Raw genomic sequence first — 13,056 nt, 5'->3', positions numbered from 1 at the left:
TTGGTGGGCAGGAGGTTTCAGTCCAACATACATCAAGGGAAGAATCTAATTTCAGAATAAAGCCAACTGATAAAAATCAAGATGCCATTTTGACTAATCTAAATTTTTTCAATCACTTTTCTTTGGATTAGAGTGTTCTAATAGGTAGCATTGCACAAAGAGGAAAGTTTTATGGAAGTGAGGAAATAAAAAAATGAGGAAACAACAGGTGCTGGAGAAGATGTGGAGAAATAGGAACACTTTTACACTGTTGGTGGGACGGTAAACTAGTTCAACCATTGTGGAAAACAGTGTGGCAATTCCTCAAGGATCTAGAACTAGAAATATCATTTGACCCAGCCATCCCATTACTGGGTATATACTCAAAGGATTTTAAGTCTTGCTGCTGTAAAGACACATGCACACGTATATTTATTGTGGCACTATTCACAATAGCAAAGACTTGGAATCAACCCAAATGTCCATCAGTGACAGACTGGATTAAGAAAATGTGGCACATATACACCATGGAATACTATGCAGCCATAAAAAAGGATGAGTTCGTGTCCTTTGTGGGGACATGGATGCAGCTGGAAACCATCATTCTCAGCAAACTATCACAAGAACAGAAAACCAAACAGCATGTTCTCACTCGTTGGTGGGAAATGAACAATGAGATCACTTGGACACAGGAAGGGGAACATCACACACCAGGGCCTATTGTTGGGAGGGCGGAGCGGGGAGGGATAGCATTAGGAGATATACCTAATGTAAATGATGAGCTAGTGGGTGCAGCACACCAACATGGCACATATATACATATGTAACAAACCTGCACGTTGTGCACATGTACCCTAGAACTTAAAGTATAATAATAATAATAATAATAATTTCTTAAGTTGGAGGGCCATGTAAATGAGGGCAAAAAAGAATCGTTAGGGTCAGTGGGGGAGTGGTGGTCACAGAAATGAATTGTTTAAAGAAAGGGAAGATCTCAAGCCTGCATAGACTAAGGGAATAGCTATTATGTGAGCCAAGCCTCCTTTTTCTGATCTCCAGCTTTCCCTGTTCCATCTTCTTTCCAATTCAAAAATGCTAGAAGAGGCAGCACATGCAGCAGCAGCTCCAACAGATCACAAGCCTGGCACTGCCAGAATCTAGGCCAGTCACAGCTGCAAATCTTCCTTCAGCTTTGGGGTCCCCGGCATTAACTGGCAGCTTTTCTAGGCTCATGGAGCAGCTAATCAACAGCACAATTCACACAGTGGGAAGAGGGAAGAGGGAAGAGGCTCTCTTCAAGCCACCTCTGTAGGTCTGCAAGTCACACAATGCATTTTTAAACAATAGTATAAACCTGGCATATAGACACTATCTAATTCTGAGATGTGTGATGGGTTAAGTGTATTTAGCTATGACTTTAAACATATTGTTTTGCAGCATCAAATTCTTTTGCAGCAACATCTATTATTTCGAAGTAGATTTCTGAGCTCCAGAAAATGGCATCCTTGTTTCAAATAATGTTTCCCATTATATCTCCCTAGAAAGGCTCCAGAGAGTTTGCTGCAATGCAATTCAAATTACTGACAAGTTTACTACACAGTTCATATGAAAATTCTAGTGAGGAGCATTGTTATGGATGGGGTAGCAAAAGTAACATCATTTATGCCTCTAATTTTTAGAAAAATAGTTCTCTTGATCTGATTAGAAGGTCTAATAATTAGAGTAGGACCAAAAGTTACATGTGAATTGGCAAGGCAAGACCGTTTGTAATACATGAAAAGTCCATTGTTATCTTTTATGAGGGAGGGATATATGTAGGCAATGAGAAATAGTCCTCATGTACTCAGTTTGAGACCTGCTTTGGCATATTCGCTCTAACTTTCTTCTCTATTTTAAGGGAAATAAAGGATCCTGAAGGTATTGAAGCAAGTACAGAGGAAAAATAAAAAGAAGGAAAAAAAATAACTTTCTAGATGATAATGGAGAAATTTGTCCTTATTTATTTATTTATTTAATCTGGAATGGATTCAAGAGTAACAATTTCTGTCTTCGAGTCACGACATTTCTATAAAGAGTAGCATAAATAAAAGGAGAGTCTTTAAATGCAAGGAAAGTTTGGTCAAGGAACACAGAGGGCTCCTCAGGCATTTCTGCCCCATAAGTATGACGGAAGATTGGCTCAGACCCCAATGTTCTCACGAAAATACTTGCTGATTCCAGCAGGGCTCAATCACTCAGGGTCATCTATGGCATTTATGTCCTGCCCATACTGCTTTCTGTTCTCCCACCATACCCTGTCCTTCCTTTACTCTCACCCTGGCATGGCCCAAACACAATGCAGTCTGTTTCATTATTTACACACATACACACACACACACACACACACACACACACACACATGCCATTAATGAAAGACCCTTTTGGAAGCAGCAGACTTTATAGAATGTTTGGGGGAGATAATGGTTTATATCAGAAAAACTCAAGCCATGTAAACTTAGCAATTAGATGTCATAAACCCTTTGCCATGCCTCCCAATTCACCCAACTGTTCCTTATTTATACTCTTCTGTTTCTCCCCCACTGTATTTGTTTGTCTTTCCATCACTCCAAATTGCAATTGCATAGCAACTTAATCCCTTTTTTGCTCGCCTTCTGCCAAACCTTGCTGTCATGATTTCACTTTTCACCACAACCAGTTTATCAGGTATTTTCCCAAACAAAAGACAGTTATTTTCTTCAAAGGAATGCTAACACCAACTATTTCAAGGTATTATTATTTTTTTACTTTGCTACAGTTTGAAATAAGATGAACATATTTATATATTAAGACGATTAAGTGTAAAACAGACTGTCAGATGAGGTGATGTACATGTCAGTTCTAGTAGAACCCTAGATGAATAGAAATGTATTTATTCATTCAAGAATATTTATGTGCTCAGTTATTTAAAAACTAAAAAGAAGAGAAATTCCTTGCTGTCAGGGAGTTTACATTCCAGTGGAAGAAGACAAGCAAAAATCACATAAATAAATCAATATAGAGAATATGTCAGGTGGTGATATGTGCTATGAAAAAAAAATAAGATGGTGCCTACAGAGTAAACAGGATATAGGTATGATATTTTACATAGCGTTCAGCAAAGTCTTGAAGAAAGTAAATCTGTAAGCCATGCCAATATCTGGGGAGAGATTCCAGGAAGTGGAAATAACAGATACAAAGGCTCTGAGTCAGAAGAGTGTGAGGCTGTTTTCAAAGAATAGCCATATCCAAGTGACCAAAGCAGAGTAGGTGAGAGATAAAATCAAACACTGTCCAATGTGATGGAGGGTCCTTTAGGAAATAACTTTAGAGTTTATTCCATGTGAAATAAATAAAAAAAAAAACCATTGAAAGACTTTGTGCAGAGGAGTGCTGTGACATGACTTAAAAAAAAATTGCTGCTATGAAGATACTGAAAGGGATGAAAGTAAGAACAGAAACAGGAGCACCAGTTAAAAGGTTATTGCAATAGTGTAGACAAGATAGATGATATTGGCTTAGACAAGGTCGATAGTAGTGAAATCATGAGATATGATCAAGAGTGATGCTGAGATTTTGGGGTGGATCAATTCAAAGGATGGAGTTACCATTTACTGCAGGAGAAGCAGGTTTAATGAAGAAAATTGAGAGTTCAGTTTTAGACACGTTATGTTTCAGAAGCCTGGAGCAACAAAGAAGAGGCATAAACTGAATACACACTTCCAGAGTTAAGGAAAGTGGTTGATGATCATATAGATCATCATGTAGATGGTATTTAAAGCCATGGGACTGGATGCAATCACATCAAAGTGTGGTTCCAAGGATCAAACACACAAGAAACTCAGAAGATGTGGCTAGTACTGAGGTAATCACCCTCATCATCCCACTGAATATTACTGAGAGGTAGACTCTTTGAAAGCCCTTTCAGCTTTAACTCTGAATTGCCTTATTTTACAACTGAAGAAATTTATAGCTGAGCCTGGGAAGAACCTCTTAAAGCAGGTGCAGAGTTCATGATTTCTGAAGGCTTCATTTCCTAGGTCACTTGGAAGCATATACGTGATGGGAAAATGGTGACCATGAGTGTGGAGCACCTTCAGTAAGGTTGGCTAAGAAAGGTTAGGGGGGTAGGGCATAGCTAGAGGAGGCTCTTGGGCAGAGGGGTTATTTTTAGGATAATAGGACTTGAAATGCCAAAGAAAGAATCCATTTTAGAGGAAGTGGGCAATTTAAGGAGAAAGGGTATAATTGGTAATGCATGACTTCTGAGAGAGGAGAAAGGGCCAAATCTAAAGCACAAGTGAAGGAACTGGCTTCAGGAGGAAGAACAACTCCTCTACGGCTAGATTTAAATGACAGAATAATATTCCATTGGATAGATACACTACCATTTCTCTATTATTAAATGAATCTTCCTTCCTTCCCTCCCTTCCTTCCTCCCTCCCTCCCTCCCTGCCTCCTTTCCTTCCTTCCTTTCTTCCTTCCTTCCTTCCTTCCTTCCTTCTCTCTCTTTCTTTCTCTCTCTCTCTTTCCCAGTCTCCCTTATTTCTTTCACTATTACAGGTAATTCTTGTATGAATATATCTAGTTATAAGTAGAAAATGAGCATTTAAATCCTATTCCCTAAACACTGATAATAGTTGGGTTTTTACCAATGTCATATCACTGTAGTTACGAGTTCTTTTTGTTTAAGATGCTTTTATTTTGACCTTTCTTATAGTAGTATCCTAACTGATAAATCCTAACTAATTTATACCTAACTTTACTGCAGCATTTTCACAATATATTATATTATGTACTACCCTATACAAACTTGTATCCCTACCCCACTGAGAACTGAGTTCCTATCACCCTCCTAGAAATATTATTCTTAGATAACTACTAAATTTTGTCAAAATTAAAATTAGTGAAATAGGGAAATATAATATGAAACAGTTGACTGGGCTTCAAGAAGCATCAAACTGTAGCATTATTATGAAAATTAAATGGCAGAAAATGAACAGCATTGAAGTCCTGAAATTTTTTAATTACTATTTTAACTAGAATGCAAAGTTGTAGATTTCCTTCAAAAGCCTTATTTGTTCATTCCTATTTTTTAAAAAAATGATTTTTAATTCATTTAAATGTTATAGAGTCTATTCTGAGTTGGATGTTGTTCTCAGTGCTGGGCACACAAGAATGGATGGTCCCTGCTCTCAGAGTTCAGCTAAAGGACTTAACAAGTAAGCTAAGAAGATAATAGTAAAATAATATACAGTGATGAGTACTACAGTACAGATAGATAAAATTAATTGGAACACATCCATTAAGACATTTTTATAATAAAGACCAAAATACAGTAGCTTAAACAAATAGAAGTTTATTCTCTCACTGAACAAGACACCCTGAGGCTGTTAGTAACCACTCCACAGTGTGGGTGACTCAGGTTCTTTGAGTCCTACTGCTTTGCCAGCCTCATCTGTTGCTTCTATTTTTGTGGTGTGAGATGGCTGTTTAGCTCCCTCTACAATGACTATAATCTGGTGAGCAAGAGGGGAGGTGAGGAAGGGGAGGACTAGAGCCATCCTTTAAATGACCTGAAAGTGGTGTACAGCACCTGTGATCACGTACCACTGGCAAGAACTTCGTTACACAGCCATACTGGAGAGGCTGAGCAGTGTCATCTTCAGTGGAGTGGTGACATGCCCAGCTCAGGATGGTGCTACTAAAGGAGAGGTGAGCCTCTACCACCCTGGGCAAAAGAGAGGTCCACGAAGGATTTGCAAGAAAAGTGAGGTTTGGCTTGAGAACTTGTTTTAAGAACAGGGCCTTGGATTTAAATAGTATTTTATTAATAATGAGTGATTTTTCCACACGTTATTTGATGCGATACTGACAATAGCCCCGATGGGTAATCAGAGCCAATGTGACTAATTTTATATCACAAATGAGAAACAGAGACTTAGGTTAAAGTGATTGTTCAAGGTCACTTGTCTAATAAGGGATCCTAAAATAAAACCAATGTTTTCTGACTTCTCTAATCCAATGATCTTGCAGGGAAGACAGCAAAATTTAACTAGTATTGAATTAAATTGGTATTTATTAACTTATACCTTATTTCAAAGGCATTTTCTGTTTAGGGACTCTTTGTTGCTTCAGTAATGTATCATCCAATTTAAGAGTCTGTAAGAGTAAGTGGAATGATGCTAGGAGAAATATAAATTAAGTGCTTATTTTCATAGTTTATCATACTCAGAAAACATCTAGACTTTTCCAAATGATTTACCTTAGGAGAGGAAGGAAAGAGACCGAGGTCCCTGAGATACTGATGAAGAGTCACAGCCCTTCCTGCCCTGGCTGACTGTTTCTACTCAGTGTGAGTCACTTCATTTGCAAAAGTGACTCGATGCCAACTGCTGCCCTTCAGGGAGACTGTGGCTGAGGGAACTAAAGTCTTAGTTTCGCTTTCACACCTTTCACAAGTAGAGACTCAGTGGCAGCTGCTAAGCCCAGTATAACACTGGCTGTGACTGCGTTCCTTAAACTCTTCGTCTTAGTTGTATCTCGGATCTTAAAACCTTTGCAGCCATCAAGTATGCTCTTATATAGGAAGCGTGAATTGTGGGGTCCTTATTCCCTATTACGCATCCGTGCATGACTGGCTTCCTGTTACTCACACTTAGCATGCTTTATGGGTATTATTGTTTGTAAAATAAGAGAAAAAATTTTTACCCAGTTTCATAATTAATTTCCTTGCAATAACCAAAAAATAAAAATAAATAAAGCCCTATCCCCGAGTCTATCTTGAGGTGTGCATAGCTCAGCCTCTTCTGGAAAAAATCCACAATAATAGCATTAGTCCTGGAACACAAATTCTCCATGTACCTTTCTTCTTGTGCTTAAGGTTTTACATTTTGGGGTGTTTATAAGATGATGTATATCAGAGACATTTATTCAAATAAACAGATGGATCTATGAAAATTGATTCAAAACATGATAAAATTAGTCAATGCTGTTATTAATTTATGATGGAGAAGTGATGGGGAAGATGACGAGGAGAGAAAGAGAGAGCAGGAGATTGAGTAACAGCCAAAACATCTGCTTCCTCTGACACCTTGTACAGTTAAGGGAGAGAATATTTCTGAAGTGGCTTTTTCTTTTCCTCAGAATAATTTTGGCGTTATGATAATTACCTCTACCACAACTTTCTTGTCCCTGCTTTCTTTTTATTGAGAGGGATATAGTATATTTTCATGGGGGAAGTGAAGAGCTGCCAATGCATCGGTACCTCCCATCCCCAGTACAAAGAATCGTCACAAAAAACCCCATGGACATTCCCTAACTTTTGCTCTCTCCAAAGGATGTGATGAGAAGAAAGACAATTCATTCTGGAATAAGTACAGGTCTCCTGTCAAAAGAGCTTGAAATCAAATGAAGGCTTTCCGTCTGCTGCACAGTGCTCCTCATTTCCGTGTGAGTGTTTGTCCTCCCCTTCACTTTGGTGTCACACTCTAGGGACTGCTGTGGTCATTATCACCATCATCATCATTGTGGGACATGCTAGACTTCACAGATCCCTTGATCTTTATACCTTGTCCCCAAGGGAGGATATGGTTTTCCTCCTTTTCCATCACTGGCCAACTCTCCTGCCCATGTAATAAATAAGGTCATGAGGCTGGTCAGCAGCTGCTCTCCCTCTATTTGTCACAACTAGTTGGGCTCTTTCTTCTGCCCCATTTGGCTTGAGACCTTTGCTCACCCCTCACTTCCTTTCTTATCCTAGTTCTCTGCTTCAAACCCTTTTGGTTGATATTAAAATTTCCCCAACTCCTATAGTCTTTTAAAATTTTCCCTAACTCAAAGCTTAGAAAAAAAAAGATTTTTAAATCAAATTTGCTAAAAATAGTGATAATGGAAGTATTTTTCAGAAAAATGAAAAACTTTTGGAACCACATTTTTTTCATTATCTATTTTCTAATGATTTTTAAAAAATAAACCATAAGGCCAAAATGTTTAAGGCAATTGACCAGTTAGTTACGTCTTGCATCTGGAAATGGGAATATTTAATTTGATTGCCAGATGTCCCCATGCGGACATGTGGATCCGCTGAGTGATCATTTACAATGGGGAATTATAAATTGCTAATTTATGAATTTGTTTTATTATCCAGATATAGCTCTTAAGAGTTCTCCTTAGTTAATAGAATGAACTTTGATAGCTTATAGGCTTTTATGCACTTACAGAAACGTATCAAATAATTGTAAATAGAAACATTTTTCTTTTTATTTAAGGTAGAAATAAAATGTTAATCAAATAAGGTTATTTTACCTCTGTTACTCCCTCAAATCTTATTCTCCTCTATATTTGTCTTAAATTTAACTTATATGTTGACTTCTCAGATGAATTGTTTCTCATAGATTTACACACATACACACACACACACACACTGTGAGAGAGAGAGAGGGAGGGATGAAGAAGGAGAGGGAAAGACAGAGAGAGAGGGAGAGGCAGAGGGAGAGGGAAGGAGAGCAACTGCAAAATTCTCTGCAGGTAAAATAGATTGCTATTTGTGGGGAAGCAGATGTCTGAAGAAGGCAGGTGCTTGATGTTCTCTGCAGCCTGTTTCTCATGCTCTCAGATAAAATCTTCTCATGGTTGCTTTGTCTTATCGTCTAGGACTCAGCTCAGACATTACATGTTCGAGAGGCCTTCCCTCTTTTAGATGCACCCATCTAAGAGTCTCATCTTCCCCTGCCCTCAAATGCTCTTTGAAATCATTCTGATTCATTTTCTTCCTGATCCTGGTTTCATTCTGACATTATCTTGCTTATTGTTCAATTACTTATTTATGGACTGTTTCCCCCAACTATGACGTAAGCCTCCCTTAATTATCTATTTTGTCACCACTGTGTCCTGAGTGCCTTATCTGACACCCAGGAAAGTTAAGAGGTATTGAATGAATATGCGAAGAATTGTTGTCAAGGTCACAGAGAAAAAATACAGAGCTGGTGCAAAATTGGAGGGGACAGGGCACCTCCTGGGCAAATGACACTGGAAAATTCTTTACAAGCCATGCTGTTTTGTATCATAAGAGCAAAAATTTCGGCTTCTTTATCTGCAATCACTGCTTTTAAAGGAAAACTTTAAGATCGTTATTCCTGAAAAGACAGAGAGAAAAATTATCTTAAAAATTAAATTAAATGGGAAAGAATAAGAACATGAAGGAAAGAAAAGATGATATTGCTGAAATAGTTTAAGAGTTAAAAGACATACTTTAGGAGACCTTAAGAAAATATTTAATAAATAAAAATTGCATATATTCAAGGTATACAATGGGATGAATTAATTACATATACATTGTATAATTATGACCACAACAAAATTAATTAACACATGTATCACTACCAATAGTTACCACTGTGTGTGTGTGGTAGGGGGGCAGTATGTGTGTGTGTGTGTGTGTGTGTGTGTGTGACTTTTCTAGTAAAGATTACTTTTATCCTTTGAAGTGAGATCAGTGATTTTCAATATGGGGGACTTTATTTTGAAGCAGATTCTCAGAGATAATTGAAGTTCTGCACCAAGAAGGACCTTTGCATCTCCTCATCAAGTCTGTACATCTCTTTGGAGGGCCAGGGAGGCCTTCACACTTGGGCAGAGATGGTCACTGTTGCCCCTTCCCTGTTGCTTTCTCAATATCCCTGCCCTCTTCTTAGACCAGCACGTGCACATGGGGGCTGGACAGTAGCAACTCAGGAACCAGCTGAACTGCAATTGCTCCACGTGGACAGGAAGTAGAAGCAGCCTGGGGTCAAATCTGAAGGAGGCCTAGAAATCAGAGAAAGTTGGTGAGAGAATACAGCTTACTTTCAATTCCCCTGTTCACAGGTTTTGGTGTCAAGTCTAGAGCTGAAGCTAGGAGTCAGCCAGGGGATTACATACAGAACGAGACAAGAGACCAGGTTCATTATGAGGGAAGAGAAGAGAAAGGGTAAAGGTTCCTGGAAGCAGGGCCAAAAAAAATAAAAATAAAAGAGGAGAGCAAATTTACTTTCAAATCAGCCTTATTTTTAAGCTCTGAAGTCCATCAGACAAGGAAGAACCCATCTTCTCAGAGAGAATAACTCTCTCTATTCTATTCAAGAAAAAAAATACAAATCAACTTTTAAAAAGCCGCAATCTTTAATACAGAAGCAGTTATATAATACTTGGCTATAAAATTCAAGACACTCGTTAGATGACAGAACTGAGACAGACTTGGCCTTCATCCTCCTGGGGTGCTCGTTCTGAAGGACAGTGAGAACAAAGACCCAGAAACTCACAAATTAATACTTTTGATAGGTCCAGAAATTACAGATCTCATAAACTTCTCTCCAGAAGTGCTGTTTTGGGTGAGGAATAAAGAGATGGGGAGGGAATTGGGGGACGATATCTCTGCTAATTTCTCTCTGCTTTTCTCTTTTGCTGATTTGTTAAATTATAGGCTGGATAATATTTAAGCAAAGCAAATATAAATAAAGAATACTGCACCTGAAATCTTGGAACTGCCCAAGGAATCATGGGGTTTAGTTGCTAGTTTTAAGAGATAATCAGTGGGGCTTGGTTTTTTAATCTATATAACTATCCTGCTTCAGAAGGAATAGGCCCATCAGGTCTCCTCACTTTACAAATCATTCTGAAAGTGGCAAAACTATGGAGACAACAAAAGATCAGTGATTGCCAAGGGTTGAAGGTAGCAGAAAAGGATGCATAAGCAAAACACAGAGGAGTTTTAGGGCAGTGAAACCACTCTGAATAGTCAGGTAATGGTGGATACCAGTCATTATACATTTGCCCAAAGCTATAGAATGCACAACACTATGAGTGAACCCTAATGTAACTTATGGACTGTGGGCAATTATGATGTGCAGAATTATCATTTTTAACAAATGTATGACCCTGGTGGAGGATGTTGATACGGGGAAGGCTATGCATGTGGGAGGAGGACAAGAAGTGTATGGGAAATCTCCATACCTTCCTCTTAATTTTGCTGTGAATCTGAAACTGTTCTAATAAAATAATACCTTTTTAAAAATCTAATAAAGCACTACGGTTGCATAGGATTTTTTATATGGGAGCAGCTGGGTGAAGGGTACACAGAATCTCTCTGTAGTATTTTAGCTACTGCTTGTCAGTCTATAGATACTTCAAAATAAAAGTTTAGAGACCCTAAATATCTGTTTTCTAAGACAGAGACTCCACAACAATAAACTTATTTGTATTCCACACAGATATAAACACACTTTCAATAGCAATCTCATGTACTCATTTAGGTTAAACACAGTAGAGAAACTCCAGCCCCAGGTACCTATTAAGAGATGTTTATACTAGACAGTATTGGCACACTAAGCTGCGGTGCTGGAACACGGCACCCCAAGTACTCTGTTTAAATGATGGATATATGATAGCCATTTTCACTGCTTCATTTCTCCAACATGAAATTGCCACTTAGCTTTCATAAAGATTTTAATGAAAAAAATGAAGAACATAATGAAATAGTCTGCAAACAAACCATCAGACTAGTTGGAATAATGGTCTATGACACGTCCACTGTGTTAGCCTTATGTAAGAAGGGCTAAAAGCAAATAACTAAAATTATTTTTAAACTCCCATGAGATGTTGATTGGACAGCAAAATGTAACCAAATTATTAATCCACTCCCTTTAGCTTCTAAATTGTCCCGAATTTTAGTTCTTTAGACTCAACTTTTTAAACAAAAATTAGATTTTAAAAATGTGAAAACAGAAAGCAAACACTTATCAATTTGAGTTGTTTCAACTACAATTGAGAATGAAATAATGTAGATTATGCAATTAGGTTTCAACCTGACCAACATACCAGAGAGGTTTCTTTTTATAAGCTGGGGAAGAAAATTTAAAAAAACTTCCAAGAAATTAATTATGGTTTACTTACCTTTGACACATTAGTTTTTCTTCAGAAAATGTCTGCTACAATTTTCTTTATAGGACTCATTGACTTTCTGGAGACATCCTTTTTTTTCAACAGATACTTGTCTTGAGTGAGGAATGGCCAAAATCAAGCAAACAAAACGTGAGTGATTAAGCAAATACTTTGCTATAGATAACACCTCATTAAGGAAATGATAATATACCAGATATCAAGATTGTTTGGTGGATTAGTGTTATGAATATTATAAAACATATGTGAATTTATACTTAGGATAAAGTAGAGCAGCAGAAAGCGAAATATTCCCACCGGGTAAATAATACATGTGAAGTTGGATAATGCAAACAAATTCTAAATATGCATAAAACATAACCAACTAAATACATATTTACTTAAGAGGCCCTGTAGAAATTTATACTAGATGATTCACTAATATTCATATAATATTAGTATGGAACCTATTAAAGGGCATTTGGTCACACATACCAAACATGCAAAGACTATGAATGACTATTATATATGAGCTAATGTTAGTTTTTCACAATGGAATGTGAGAGCCCAAGAGAGATAATTAGACATTATAGTAGGAGGAGGTGAATGCAGCATTATCTTACCAAATAACTGATATTTATGGCAACATGATAAAGTTATGAGCACACTTGTGCTCACAGCCAAGTAATTAGAATTTCAATCAATGTAGCAATCTTGAAGCTACCGATTAAAAAATTATTTGGGAGTAAGGCCGAAAGAACCATAATATGCACATAATGATACCTTCATTAAAGGAAACTTGCTTTTCTTTCTTTCAAACACTGCATATGTAATTAAGTTTAAAATTCATTCACTCATTCATTTATTCATTCATTGAATGATGGTGAGCAAAATGATAGAAACCTCTGAACTTATAAGGAAAATAGTAAGACATATAATATGTATCAAATGTCAGGTAAAGAAAAATAAGGCAGGAGGAAAAGTGAAAAGCAGATAGTTTACAATTAAAATAGGGCATCAAGAAGGCTGACATTCGGTAGACAAAGAAGGACTAAGCCATGCAGACTTCTAGGGGAACAGAGTTCTGGGGGCAGTGAGTTCAAAGGCTTTTGGTGTGAAGCGGCCTGACATGCTTCAGGAAAGGCA

This window comes from Macaca thibetana, chromosome 4, assembly GCF_024542745.1.
Source record: "Macaca thibetana thibetana isolate TM-01 chromosome 4, ASM2454274v1, whole genome shotgun sequence".
Classification (NCBI taxonomy): domain Eukaryota; kingdom Metazoa; phylum Chordata; class Mammalia; order Primates; family Cercopithecidae; genus Macaca; species Macaca thibetana.
Note: the sequence above shows the minus strand (reverse complement) of the source record.